General features: G+C 52.5%; 1 long non-coding RNA gene across 1 annotated transcript; it reads left to right on the forward strand.

The window, feature by feature from the left end:
* Positions 1 to 308: 308 nt before the first annotated feature.
* On the forward strand, positions 309 to 2,963 carry LOC138118150 (uncharacterized). The gene is made up of 3 exons (XR_011155013.1): positions 309 to 460; positions 803 to 886; positions 969 to 2,963. It is a non-coding gene; the product is annotated as an uncharacterized lncRNA (long non-coding RNA).
* The last annotated feature ends 7,110 nt before the right edge of the window (positions 2,964 to 10,073 follow it).

Here is a 10,073-nt window from a genome sequence, read left to right on the forward strand (position 1 = left end):
AAGCTGGGCTGCAGGGGTGTCTCAGATGAAGCTCTGTTCTTTGGGGTCCTGTGGATGTTTTTTGGGTAGAGAGGGGTTCCTGGTATGGTGTCCAAGCTTTTCTGGGGTGTTTTCTCCACCTTGGAGCTGTGCAGTGTCTCCTTCTCTGCGCTCTGCCCTGGTGAGGGACTCGAGCACCGCTGTCCCTGCTCACCCATGATTGTGTTGACTGTATTGACTGAATTAATTACAGCTGAGCTTCAATATTGAAATTACTCAGACCTCTGGACAGCCAAGCTGAATCAATTAGTTTAATAGTGAGAGCCAAAGCCAGCTGAGCAGCGGAGGGATGCTGCACCCTGGGAGAGGAGGCAGAGCAGCTGCCCTTCCTCAGAGATCACCCCACGCTGCATGTTTAAAGCAATCCTTGTGGGTTTGCCCTACACCAGATCTTTGGTTTAGCCCTGATTCCCCAGACCTGGTGAGTACATGATTTAATCTGCTGTTTGCCAAGGCTGAGCTGGCTCCTTGGGCAGCTCTGCAGGAGCACACAGCATCCCCACATTTGGCAGGGGACGGGAACTTGCTGGGGGGAACGGGAAACTCAGAGTCTTGGTGGCTGTGACTCACATATATGATATTTCTAAGCCCCAAGTATAGATGTGGATAACAGCAATAAAAATGTATCACCAGCTAATACAAAGATGTAGGGCTGGGGTTAAAGTATGGGTATGTGCTGCTGGTGTGCTTCATCAAACACCCTGGGATTTCCGTCAGGGAATGACTCTCTCTAACATGCACATGTTCATCTTGCTCACTGCAGCATGCCCTGGCCATGACACTGGGAATTAAGTGGCTCTTTCCAGCTCTCTCCAGCTCCAGGTGTGTCTCTGCCAGGAGGTTCCAGGTAGGATTTTGGCTCTGCCTGGTGCACAGCCCGTTCCAGCTTTAAATTCCTTCACCTTTCACTGTCACTGCTCTCACCACAGAAAAAGCGGCGCCGTTGCACATCCAAGAGTCCAGCTGGAGATTTCCTGGATTTTTCTGGAGCAAGCTAGAGGGCACCTGGAGGGCTGGCTCTGCTGGGGCGTAGCTGGCTCCTCACAGGTGGCAGAGGGGGGCATTGCCATAGCAATTGTCACCTGGGAAACAGAGAGGTACAGACGTGCCAGAGCAGCAGCATTGTCTCTCTTTTCCTGAGTAGGCTGGCCCAGTTTGGCATCCAGCCCTGGTGAGGAATCCCAGAGGAGAGCCCAAAAGTAGCCCCTTGTCCATGCCCCATCCTTGGCACAAGCGACCCCACAGCAGAGGGCCCCACTGCCCATCAGGTGTCTTCTGTAGGTGTACAAGAGGCTCAGGAGCAAATGGAATGGGCTGTGACCAAGGCAATCAATCCCAAAATACAGAAGGCCCCACTGAGATCAGGACTTCAGCTCCTTTCCAAGCTCAGCCTCCTGCTTTGAACTAAAAAGCTTCTTTCCTCCTCCTGAAAGTTCCAGGAGCAGAAACTTCCCAACCTCCTAAGCTGTCAACATGCCTTGCTTAAATAAGATCTTCACAGGGATGCTCTTTGGATCCTTGCAGTTTTATTTATTTAGTTGGTTTAGTTTAAGATTAATCATATATAGGGAAAGTGCCAGAGACATACAAAAGAAGTTCTAAATAATTCTGAGTGATTGAGAGCAGCGTGATTAATGGGATCTGCTGATGCCATTTGGGTGGAAGCAGCCTTCCGAAAAATAGATTTATGTTAAATAGAAAACTACAATAATGTCATTCACAACAGGAGAAAACACGCGGCAGCAGAACCTGCCCTGAACGGCCGTCACACACAATTCAGCCTCACAATGAACCAAACTTAACTCCTCTAAGCTCGCTGTGTTCTGAGTCTAAATCCATTCATTAGGTTTGATTATCTTCAGCCCTCCCCAAGTGTAATATATTCTTTCTTACAGAATTCACCGTGCTTCACATCAGGCGGGGTTTAATATTTCATACAGTTCATTAAGTCACACATTCAGTTCAGCTCACAATGCCTCACTCCTAATCCCATATTCATCCCTGTGAAACCCACAAGAAACAGAAAAAATGGGGTGGTGGAGAGACACAGGGGGGAAGTGAGATGGTTCTGTGAATGGAGCCCAGTAATTAAAGGAGCTTTGCCAAAGGAGAGGGAGAGAGGACGATCCTGTGTCCCTGTCTGTGGGTGGTGAGGCAGCCATGGGCAGCGTGGCCCCAGGGCAGCACAGCTTGGAAGAGGATGTCTGAATTTTCCTTAAGTCTGGTCATGCTGAGCAGGGTTGTGATTCCTCCCTCCTGCCACAATCCAGACATGAACCAGAGAGAGCACTGCTCATCCCGTGCTCACCCCACAGATCTGATTAAAGCCATAAATACTGGAAGCGAGCCGGGATTGGTGAACTGACACCCCAGCTTGCTCTGGGGCTGAGGGCAGTGAAGGCTTTTTCCAGGCTCTGGGTGGGTTTAGCCACCTGATTTAGTTTGAGGTTTCCAGCTGAAGCACCCTGAGCGAGCTGTAGCACCACAGGACCTGCCTGACCCCATGCACACACCAGGCCTGCATCCCGCTTCCATCGGCTCAGCTCTTCTGCGGTGCCATCCCGGAGTGTCCTGCAGGGCACTGCTGCCGTGGAGGGGACACGGGGCAGTGGGAGTACAGCAAATGGTCCCTGTGTCCTCACAGGATTCCACACAGTGAGGAGCATCTTCTCCCAAAGGACCTTCCCCGATTTCAGGGCAGGCCTCTGGCAGGAGGAGGCTGAGGGGAGATAATTCACTCCACACACAAGAAACTTGTTTTGGTAGGAAGTCAGACAGAGCCAGCAGTGGGTGGGAATTTCTGCCCTGCTCCAGAATATGGTCAAATTCTTCAAATTTCTCCAAGGAGGGTGAATCAAATCCTTGCATCCACAAAGACACTTTGTCTGATGGGCCAAGGCCTCTATGCAGAGGAGTCTATTATTTCTTCATGTGATGAAAATTAATAATTTATATGGGCACAAAGTGACTTTGCTGTAATTCCTTGTTAGCTGTGATTCCTCCTCAGCATCCATGGGGATCCTGGAAGGGATCTGAGGAAGGAATAATGGGAATGGATGAAGATGCCCCTGTGAAGGGCAGAGTGAGCAGCCCTTGTCCCGCTGCCCCATGAGCGCACAGGCTCCGAGCTGGGACCAGACAGTGGCCCCAGCAATAAATATCCCTGGCTCCCCCGCACACACCAAATGGAGATGTGTGTTGTACCCAGGCCTCCAGAGCTGAGAATGTCACCAGTGTCCACAGGACTCTTCTGTCCTTGTCAGAGGGACACCAGTAGTGCCTGAGCTTAGACAGGGGGACCTCAGGGATGCATTATTCAAAGGCCAGGGAACAGCAGCGTGCCAGGCCACGCCTGTCCATGCCACGATCGGGGGGGGGTGTTCTGGGCCATGGCTCTCACTCCTTCATCTCTTCTTGTCTCCAAGACCTGCTTCCTCTACCTGTGCACAACAGTCAAGGCAAGGAGAGTCTCGTTCCTTGTGTCACACCCAGGGAAAGGGGGACTCTTTGAAGGCCTCCAGTTCCCACTCCCTGGCAATCCCAATCCTTCCCGAGGGCAGCACCAACCTGCCAGCAGCAGATAAGCCCAATCCTGAAAAAATGCTGCTTTCAGCTGTCCCCTCTACACATGTTCATGCCCAGGACCTGTTTCTCCCTTGGCAAAGGGAACCTGTGTTCACTGATAATTCAGAGTGCTGGCACCAGCAGTGGGGATGCAGGTGATGCTCCAGGGCTGTGACACCTGGCAGGGGACAAGGCCCCAGGTGTGGCCTCAGGGGGGGATTCGTCCTCCTTAGTGCTGCTTTGCACAAGTGTTCCCTTTGCACAAGTGTTCCCTTTGCACAAGTGTTGCCTCACTCTCATCCTTCTCTCTTTCTCCTCCTCTCTTTTCAGCCCCCTGCTGCCCTGATCCCAAATGCCAGGAGCTGTTTGGTTTTGGGTCTCATCCTCCCCCTCTAGAAAGATGAAAATTCCCCCAGTGTCTGGTGCACCCAAGACTTAGGGCTGGGATTTGGACTTGGGCATTTCGAATGTGGGTGGATGGCTTTAGCCCCAAACTCTCTTGGGTTTTTTTCCTTCCAGTGCAACATTCCTGCTTCCATCAGTGCGCTGGATTTCTGCCTTTTTTCCTTTTCCTCCTCCCACCAGATTTGCTTGCACAGAAGAATTACAAGAACAGAAGGTGAAGCTAGATCTTTCTCCCCTTTTTTAAAATTTTATTTTGGCATCCATTGCCTGCTTTTTGCCAAACTGCTCCAATTCCTGTTCCCCAGTGCCCACGCTGCCTGCCCAGCATGGGGGACACGCAGCGCCAACGGTGCCAGGCGTGGTGGCCATCGATTCCCTGTGAGAGGAGGGGGTGGCAGAAATACCAACCCAAAACCCAGGGGAAGCACCTGTGTGGGTTTGAATCACCCTCTGACAAGGAGCTGCTGCACCAAGAGCTGAGCTGAGGTCGCTGTGTCTCCCAGTGGGTGGGAAAGGCTTGTCACCATGGGTGGAAGCCTTGGAGCTCCCCACCTGCAGCCTCATTGCCTCCCCTAAATGCAGTCAGTGTGTTTAATCATCCTTCCCACCTTTCTTCGAAGCCTTCCCAGCTTTACTACATCCCTTTCCACCTGTGCAGTGCAGTGTGTGGGTGCACAGGGAATTTATCCAGTGGCAGCGTGATTGGGGCTGTTTTGCTCTGTTCTTCTCTGAGTAATCCCTAACATTCAAGATGCGTATTTTCTTTTATCTCTGCTGAGCAATGAGCTGATGTTTTCGGAGAAGTTTCTATTATAACCCTGAGAACTTGTTCCTGAGAGTTAATAGTCAGCTCAGAGCCCATCATTTTATTTCTGAAGTTGGGAATGGCTTCTCCCACGTGCGCTACTATTTATCCGCACTGCATTTCTCCTGTCATTTTCTTGGCCAGTCACTCACTTCAAGGTCCTTCTGCAATTCCTCACGGTCACTCCTTGTACTTAATATCCTAAATAATTTGGAAGCATTAACAAAAAGCTCTCATTTCACTCTCCACTCCCTTCCTCTCCCAGGGAGCCTCCATAAAGGGTCAAGGAGAAATTTTGGGGCAACTCGTGGACCCACAGAAAAACTGTGACCCAGGGAAAGGGATGGGAGAGAAGAACCCCTGTGGCTGCCCATGGTCCTGCTGGACATCAGCATCTGGGAGCAGTGGGGACAGGCTCCAGGCAACCCAAGCAACAGATATCTGCAGGGACAAGTTGTGTTGATACATTACGCCCAAGATTCATCAGTAAATGGGATTGAAGAGCCTTTAATGACCATAAAGAGTGAAAAATTCCAGTGGAGGGATGGCCGTGGCTTTCCTGCACGAGCAGATGCTTGTCAGAATTGGTACTCTCCGGGGAATTGTTCCAGAAGGTGGATGGAATAAAGTGATTCACAGTATTAAAAAAATAAAATAAAAAGAGAGACATCAGAGCTCCTGGAAGCTGTTCAGTTGGCACTGGGAAGGCTGCGAGTAACAGACGCCCAAGGGAACCAATGTTTGAAGCCAAAGCAATTTGGGTAACAGGACAGGCTTGGGGGTAAAAAAACCCACAGTGCCAGATTTTGGATCCTGCTGCACGTCGCTGCTAAAAAAGAAGCCACACATGTTGTGAATGTACAGCCCAGGAACACATTTTGTAGGCATATTCCTAATGTGGCACGTGGTGTGCTCGTTCCTATTACTGATAATAGCTAACTACAGCTTCTCCTCCTGCTCTTCCCTGCTCAGCCACGGAAAACATGGGATCCAGATGCTGGTAAACAGCTTTAGAAATTTCCAGGTGAACATATTGGCTGTTTTGAGGGTCTGCCTTGAACTCACAAGGTTTACAGTGCAGAGCAGCTGTGTCCAGGGTGGGATGGATCCATTTGTTTCCTATGCTGGCACTTAAAAGGAAGGGCTGGAGAGGCCCATTGCATCCAAATAGCTCTGGCATCAGCTTTATTTGATCAGTGAGGCTGTGTAGCAAGAATGGCAGGATTCAATCTGACCAGGAGTACTTCTCTTAAAAATGTCACATGATGCCTCGAGCCCCCGCAGAACTGGGAGGGTGTTTTCCTTCTGCAAACCAGAATCAAACTTCTCTATTCCCCTTTTATCTCACTAATAAGCCCAGGGGAATCTCTGGTAAGCTGGTGATAAATGAACTTTTCTCTGGGAGGAGAGGAAGAAATGGCCTGCAGAGCAAGCCAGGCAAAAAATGGGGAAGTTCTGTGCCTCTGATCAACCCTTAGTGCTGCATCTGCTGGGGGTGCAGCAGGACAGAATGACTGACACCTGCCAGTATCCCATCACCCTTCATCACAGAGTGGGTTGGGATGGAGGGGACCACAAGGACCATCCAACCCTGCCATGGGCAGGGACACCTCCCAGTATCCCAGGCTGCTCCAAGCCCCAGCGTCCAGCCTGGCCTTGGGCACTGCCAGGGATCCAGGGGCAGCCACAGCTGCTCTGGGCACCCTGTGCCAGGGCCTGCCCACCCTCCCAGGGAACAATTCCTGCCCAATCTCCCATCCATCCCTGCCCTCTGGCACTGGGAAGCCATTCCCTGTGTTCTGTCCCTCCATCCCTTGTCCCCAGTCCCTCTCCAGCTCTCCTGGAGCCCCTTTAGGCCCTGCAAGGGGCTCTGAGTTCTCCCTGGAGCCTTCTCCTCTCCAGGTGAGCACCCCCAGCTCTCCCAGCCTGGCTCCAGAGCAGAGGGGCTCCAGCTGTTGGAGCAGCCCAGAGGCCTCCTCTGGACTTGCTCCAGCAGCTCCACGTCCTTCTGACAATGGACCCAGGGCTGGAGGCAGCTCTGCAGGGGGGTCTCACCTGAGTGGAGCAGAGGGGGTCTGCTGTGATTTATGACAGTGTTGGTCTCATTTGAGTGTAACATTTTCTTTGTGGCTCGTAATATCCACAGTGACCTTTCCATAGCTGACATCAATTCTACCTGAAACTTCCAAAAACTTATTTTATTAAAGACGCTGGGGAAGTTTACCAGGCTGGTAAAACAACTCCATCCATGTCTGCAATTGATGTCCCAGCCCTGGGGAACCCGGGATGTCTCTGCCTGGAATGCAGATGATCAGTCACGCCACCGAGAGCTGCTGCAGCACCGTTCCCCAGGGAGATCTGGCACTGATGAGCTGTTCATCCACACAGGTGTCCTGCAAACTGATCCCTGGGGGTTCCCAGTGTCCTTGCTGGGGTCCTGTCCTGGGGGTGTGGTTACAGGTGGTTCTTGCAGCACATGTGGTGTTTCTCCTGGAGCTTCCACACACAGACATTTCTCTTTTTTCCAAATCCACAGCAGTGTCCACCCAGGTTCTCTGCAGCACCACAGACCCTCGGCTCTGCCAGTCAGCCTTGAAGGGCAGCAACAAATCCCTTTCCTCCTGGGGCCCAGAGCTGTGCTGGGTGATTTGCAGATGAAACCCAACGAATTTGGTGGTTCTGGTCCGCCAGAGGTGATGGATGAGCCGTTGGCCAGTGGGCTGGTGAGGCCACCCCAAAAGCCCCTTGGCTGGCCAAGGCAAGGTTTTGTAGGTGGGATGAGGATTTTCTGTGGGGACTGGAGGAAGATGGAGCAGAGCAATGGGGACAGAGCAGCTGCAAGCTGAGTGTCCATGACTGATGGCAGAACCACCATCAGATTTCAGATTCCGCCCTAAATCTCCAGCTCCCCCATTTTTCAGCACCCTATGGGGGAACTCCCCCATCAGATGACACCTGGGCCACCCATCTCAACCAGCCATGGCCAGATGGGGCCAGACACCACTGTCCCACAGCCAGCTCCTCCCAACACCGTGGGAGGGCAGCTGGGCACTCAGCTCATCCCGGGAGGGAGGCGAGGACAGGGCTGGAGCCGGTGCCAGGGGGGGAATGGAAGCGGGGCTCACCCCCGTCCCCTGACTCACAGCGGGTCCCCGCGGTGCCGCGGGCTCGGCGTGACAGCTCTGCTGCCTGCGGTCGTCTATGGCAACTGAACCACCTTGGAAGGCTGCACTGCCTGTGTGGGCTTGAAATTGTGGTTGTTTTTGTTCCCCCTTGGAAAAAAAAAAAGACAATCTGATTTGTATGTAACTCCGAATAAAGTCCTCGTTAACCTTCACAGCCATCTGGAGGGAGTCACTCCTCGCTGCAGGGCCGTGGGAGGGGGCGATGCCTCTGCTGGCAGATTTTGCAGGGGTTGGCACGGAGGGAGCTGGAAGCCCCTGCTGGGTGGGAGCCAGGAGCACCCACTGGAGCCAGGAGGTGGAGGATGCTGGGCTTCGGAGTGGCCTGGTTTGCCAGGGGCCGCAGGGTGTGTTGGGCTGCCCCTTCCACTCCCAGTGTGGGCACAGGGGAATGGGAGCAGCCCCTCACTGCTTGGCTTGGGTGTGAGCAGAGAGGGGAGCCCCCATGCTGGGGGAGGGGTCTCCCCAGGCTGACACTGTGTTGGGGGCCCCATTCATGTGTGGGTCACGCTGCCCCACGTGCCCCGAGGTCTGCTGAAGACCTGAGCTTTGGGGTTTGCAGCTGAGGGTTGAGGGTTCTGCTTCAGGGGCTGAGTCTCCCACGTCATGGAGGAAGAGCTGGATCAGACCTGGAGGCCCATCCTGGATCCATCCACAGCCACGGAGCATGACTGAGCCAAAGGCTTCTCCCTCCCAGAGCTCTGCCTTGGAGCAGCCCCTGGGAAATCTGCTCTGAACATGCAGGGAATTTGTTCTCCTCCAAGTGTTTCCTGTGGGGTCTCCTCTCAACTGGGTCTGGCAGTCCTCACCGGTGTCTGGCAATCTTTACCTGTGTCTGCAGCCCTTACCTGTGTCTGACAGTCCTTACCTGTACCTCATGCAGCCCTGCCTGGTCCCCTGGCAGTGCTGGTTGGCAGGAGGGACGAGCAGAGGGGACAGGGGACCCCTCTGGCAGCCCCATGGCAGCCTGGACAATGGTATCAATTGCAGTTTCCACAGATGAGAAAGAGAAGGGGCAGCACCAGCCAGATAAACACAATGCAACTTCATTTTCTTTCTTTCTCTGCTCCTTTTTAGATTTATAAATATTTTGAAAACTTTCCAAAAGGAGGGAAAAAACACCAAGTTGCACATGAGTGACTCAATGCACTGTTCACTGTGTTCACTAAGAAAGAAGGAAATCAAGTAATTCCTGGGCTGAATAAAGAAGAATCTTTTGGTTGACTAAGAGAGGGGAATGCACTTGCAACGGGTGGGATACAACAGGAGCATGGCTGCTTTCCAGCCCTGCTGAGCTCTCTCTGAAGGTCTTAATTATAAGCAGCTCAAAAAAATAAAAGCCGACGAGTAAAGGAATTTACAACACAAAAGAAATAAATTGGATCTCAGATGCCTCTATACATATTTAATCATTGGGATGCTGATGAAGAGGAATCTTTAATATGAGCTGCCACGATCCAGCTTTGCTCGCAGAGGGCTCTGGGGGAGGCACCGTGCCTGGCCACCGGCAGGTTTGGCCGGTGCAGGGGATGCCACCGAGGTGCACGGCTGCAAACTGGCAGCCAGAGAGGAGAAAATCCCAACCTTTGGGCCTGGGAGCTTGGCTGGAACAACGGTGGGATCAGGAACCTCCTTGCAGAGCTCTCCAAGCTCGATGGCTCGGCCTCCAGAGACGCTGAAGGTCATCAAGGCACTCGCTGAGTCCAAGAGCATCTAAAGCCAGCCTGGGCATGGAAAATCCTGGCTCAGCCTCTGCCACGGTGGAGCACGAGGGATGATTGCAGCCCTCTCTCATTTTTAAGCCAATTCTCTCTCATTTTTAAGCCAGTCTCACTAAGCCCTCTCTAAACTCATTTAATTCGTTTCGCCATCTTAGCTCTGATAACCACAAAGATTATTGGCCTTTACCCCATGGCAAATTCCGACTCTCCTGAACCTCCTTCCCCTTTATTGATCTCCCACAGCCTCCCAGGAGAACATTTCCACTGCATCTTTTAAGGGCTGGGTTTAGATATTATCTCTCTCCCTGCGTTTGTGTTTGCATGGCGCATCCTCATTAATTAGGATGTCTTGTTGGA

This window comes from Aphelocoma coerulescens, chromosome 13, assembly GCF_041296385.1.
Source record: "Aphelocoma coerulescens isolate FSJ_1873_10779 chromosome 13, UR_Acoe_1.0, whole genome shotgun sequence".
Lineage (NCBI taxonomy): Eukaryota > Metazoa > Chordata > Aves > Passeriformes > Corvidae > Aphelocoma > Aphelocoma coerulescens.